Raw genomic sequence first — 5158 nt, forward strand, 5'->3', positions numbered from 1 at the left:
GACACTCTCTTCTAGACTCTGTAGCCACCAGGCATGCATGAACAGACATATAGGTAGACAAGACACTTACATACATACAATAAAAATAATTTTTAAAAAAGACCTTTCTGAGTAGAATTCCAGTTGATCAAGAAATAGAGCCAACAACTGATAAACAGGAACTTGTGGAATTAAAAAAAAAAGAATGAAAAGACAAGGCAGCCCACAGAACAGGGAGAAATCTTTGCAAGCTAAACATCTGACAGAGGATTACTATCCAGAATACACATAGAACAAGAACTCAAACAAGCCAGGAAATAAGTGCACTAATTAAATGAGAATACAGTTCTTAAGAACTGGGGTGCAAACGGCCAATCAATGTATTTTTTGAAAAAGTGCTAACCTTTGCTAGCCACCAAACACCCCCCCCCCCCAAAAAAAAAAAAAACACATGGGATCCCATCTCACGCCTGCCAGAACAGTGATTAGCAAGAAAACAAATAAGAGCAAATAGTAGGGAGAAGAAGGGCAAAAGGGGACCATTATATACTGCTGACGGGGATGTAAACTAATACGATCACTATGGTAGTCACTATGGAGATTTCTCAAAATACACTAACTAGAACTATCATGGGGTCCAGCTATACCACTCACTCCTGGATATTTAGCCAAAGGACTTCAAATCAACATATTATGGAGATACTAGAACATCCGCACTTACTGCAGTACTGTTCATAATGGCCAAGTTACACAATCAATCAACATGTCCAAACAATAGAGGAGTGAATGGGTAAAGGAAGCACAGTATATATGCACAGTGAGACTTTTTCAATCATAAAGAAGAATGGAGTTATGTTATTTGCAGAAAACTGGATGCAACTGGAGATCACCATATTAAGGAAATTATATCAGCCTCAGAAAGACAATTATTGCTTGTTTTCTCTCCCTTGTGGGTCCTAGACTTTATGGACACACAAAATTGCATGTGTAGAGATGACTGAAATGTAGAAGTGAAACTATCTGAGGAACAAGGGGAATAACAGGAGGGGGAGGAAGAAGAAAGGGGATGGTGATGGAGGGTATGGGTGAGTATGATCAAAGTACCTTACACACTCGCACCAGAAGTGAAGAAGAAACTAGAGGCCTTACTAATTATGAATGAGTCATAAGGCTTCACTTGACTCAACTAGTTAATTCAACCGGGTAGTGACTCCAAGAAGATTACTGGCCACTTCAATCAATGAATCTGCCTAATGCTCTTCTGTTCAAAATTCACCTTTGAATTGTTTTGATTTTCACGGTCACTTCCATCATTAATAAAGAGAAAGTTCTTAAGTACCCACAATGAACAAGATTTGGGGTTCTACAATACCATTTGGTTAACTAAGAGATGTGAATCAAGGATAAATAGCAATACAAGAAAGCAGAATATAATATCATAATCTCTCATGACCTAGGCATGTAAGTCCTAAACACATCTTTTCTGATTGTATGTCATTATCCTTCCCTTTGTAGATAAGGAATTAGATTTTATTTTTAGTCATTTATGGAGTCATTTTTCCTTCCTTCCTTTCTTCCTTCCTTTCTTCCTTCTCTCTGGTTTCATTTTTATTTTATTTTATTATTTTAAGTGTATGAGTGTTTTGCCCACATGCATATATGTGCACCACATGTATGTCTGGTGCCTGAATAGATAAGAGAAAAGCACTCTGGATGTCCTGGGACTGGAGTTACAGATGGTTGTGAGCTGCCATATGATTACAGAGAATCAAACCCAGGACCCCTGAAAGAGCAGCCAGTACTTTGAATCACTGAGCCAACTCTCTAGCCCTCCCTATGGTTTCTTTCAACACTCTCGGTGTGCTGTGTCTTATGTTTTGGATTCTAAGAAAGTAATTTGAATGTGATAAATATCTTTACTGTTTTCTAAACTCCAAGCCAGTTGCCCAAGATTATTTGAGTTATCCCTTTTGCCACTGAAGTGACTTTCATATCCCTATGAGTGTTTTTTACCTAATTCTGACTGTTCTGTTTCCTTACTAAGTTTAGTGTCATGCTGCTTCAGGATTGCAGCATTATGGAAATACATTCATAGATCTAGGGGAGAAGCTTTTGCCTTGACCCTTTTTCATTCACAATTACCTGGCTGTTCGCAAAAGTGATCTTACCCTATCAGATTCAATGCAGAGCACTCGGTAATATGCCCTTCATTATTCAAAAGCAGATGACATTCATGGATAATGCTGCCCATATTATTGAATAAATAAAGAGGCTTGATTTCCCAAATGTCCCCATTTCAAGTCAATCTGGCAAGTTTCTCATGAAATCCTGTTGGTATTTGACTGAGATTGCATAGCAACTACAAATCAATTTAAACAAACTTACATTTTTTTTACAGTGCTGTCGCCACTGTCTCCAACACCAATATATTTCATGTCACGTAAGTGTTTTCAGCTTCCACAGCTCTGACAGGAAACAGATACCACGCTCATCTTAGAAACTGATGAGTTCAGCATAGTAGGTGTATATTTGGACTGGATTTAAGGAAATCAAAGGGATGACACAGCACTTCAGGGAAGAGCATTCCACAGTTTGAGCCCAAAGGGGGAAGGGAAAGGAACAATCACTAGAATTCAGTGGGGACAATACCACCAGAGGGACCAGAGCATCAGTAAATAAGAGTTATAACCAATGCCAGCCAAACAAAGGGAGGAAGCCACAGGGAGAAAGACTCTACCTTCCTATGCACAACCAGGGCCTCTCTTTGCCCAAACCCAACCAGAAGGCATCAGCTAGCAAGGTGATGTTATTTGTATGGCCCAGGCTCCAACTCCCCAAAGCCAGATAGAAAGGCTTGGAGACTGTACTGGGGGTGCAGGGTAAATAAACATTATGGTAAGTCTATATTGTGGTAAGCACTTTGTCACACCACCCGAGTCCCTTGCATTTCCTGTCAGTTTTTTTTCCCTCATCCACTTTAGAATCTACTGTTTCAATGGCTTCCCCCTTCCAGAACCAGTTCAGATCAGTTACTGTTTCTATGTGAGACAGCTGTTACTTTTTATATATTGTTTTCTAAGGGGGCATTTACTTCTTATTGCTTGCATGGTTATCCCTTGCTGTATGATCTGAATCAAGTCCACTGTTTTTCTTGTACTAATTCCAGAGTTGTAAGAAATAGGCTGTGAGGACTTTGCTTCAAGGATTGGAGAGACAACTCCGTGGTTAAAAGTACTTGAAGGAGATCAGGGTTTGATTCCCAGCATACATGGGTTTCGATTCCCAGCACCCATGTGGCAGCTCACAGCTGTCCATAACTCCAATTTTAGGGGATTACTACTACTTGTCTCAGTTGACAAGGTCTCCTGTTTTGCAGGCATTATTGGTTGCCTGGGATTTTGAAGCTGATTTATCAGTTTTATATAGCCACAAATTAGAAAGTGGATCAGAGGAAGATACCCCAGGCAGATTAGAAAGTACATATCATCCAAATGAATGTGGACTAGTTGATTCTCCCTTGCAGTGCCTACTCTACTTCTCAGTAATTCAGAGTAATTGGAAACAATCAAGTGCAACCTTCCTCTGACCCCTTGTTAGGAGTCACAGTCACCTAAAAAAAATTTAATCCCTTCACATTCTCTTAATTTCCAGCATTGTTCATGAAAAGCAGAAGCAGAGGGTGCCATCTGGGTTGTTTCCGTGGTAAATTTATTTCTGATTCTACAGGCATGCTACAGCAAATGAAGAAGAACCCAGTAGCCTTACCAGAAGTCAGAATTTGTATAGCAAACTCTCAGTCTCAAGATCTCAGCTTCTTGTCCCAGTAGCTTGAACAATACAACTTGGCTCCTCATCACCACCTGTGAGGACAACTATAGTGACAAAGGATTCAGTGTCCTCTTCTGAGTTCCTCAAGTAGCAGGCATTCACATCATATATAGACAATGCGTTTGAGCAAAACAATAACACATAGTAAATAAATAAATAAATAAAAATTAAAGACATTTGCATCATTATTTTCAGTATTTAATGACAGAAATATGAACCAATTACAACTGCATGTTTTGATATAATGATCCCTCAGAAAATATGGTCTACTTGTAGTTAATGTTTTCTCAGCTAACTTAGGGTACCAATGCAGGCCAGCATATTAACCCTGGACATTATTAGCTGATTCTCGCATATTAATCTCTGCATCTTCTTTCTTGATGAAATAGGTATATTAAATAACTTTAAACACAGCTACAATAATTTAAGTGTGTCCACAAAGGGCTCCCATAAACAGTAAAAAAGGAGATACTTCTCTTGGGGACCACACTTTGAGAAGCAAGTCTTTCTTTATATGACTCCTACTGCAAGTATGGCTGACATTTGGAAACTAAAGTGAGTGACCCAACTGGTAGCCTTTCTACCAGTATCCCTTCAAACTGGGCCAAAGACAAAGCAAATTTAGACTTGTTTTGAAGATATCTATAAAGCAATGTTTCTCAACCCAAAACAAACAGCCTGCTGGGGCATACTCTACAATCTCTGAAGACATCTGTGGTTGTCACAAGTGGAAGGAGGCAGTGCCAATGGTATCAAGTGAGATAAGGCAAAATGCCACCAAGTAGCCTACAATGTAACAAAGAATGATTCAGTCAAAAATGTCAATATCGAACTGGGGAGATGGCTCAGTAGATAAGACCACATGCAGCACAAGCCTAAGGACATGAATTTGAATTTCCAGAACCCTATTAATGTGGTGATTATGGCATAACTTCTCTAATCTCAGCATTGTGGGGGTGTGGACAGGAGGATTTCTAGGATTAGCTGACCCCAGCCTAGCTTTGGATTCCGTAAGAGACTGTCTCAAGAAGGTGAGGTAGAGATTGATAGGGTGGGACACTTGAAGTCCTCCCCCAGCCTCTTCACGAATCTGTACTTTCACACATACATTAACACACACATACACACACACACACACACACACACACACATCAATCAACAGTGGCAACGTTGAAAATCCCTGTTATAAAAGAAGAGAAAGATTTGTATAAAAGGTTGTTTGGATTTAGAGATGTTGCCCCGAGTCTGGTGATAGAAATAAGAGGAACCTAGTGTTTCTGCAAACCTCATGTGTGGGGTGGCTTAAAAAGTCATGCTCCTTCCTGCCCCCCTCCTACTACCCAGGCTCAAT

This window comes from Peromyscus leucopus, chromosome X (genome assembly GCF_004664715.2).
Source record: "Peromyscus leucopus breed LL Stock chromosome X, UCI_PerLeu_2.1, whole genome shotgun sequence".
Taxonomy (NCBI): domain Eukaryota; kingdom Metazoa; phylum Chordata; class Mammalia; order Rodentia; family Cricetidae; genus Peromyscus; species Peromyscus leucopus.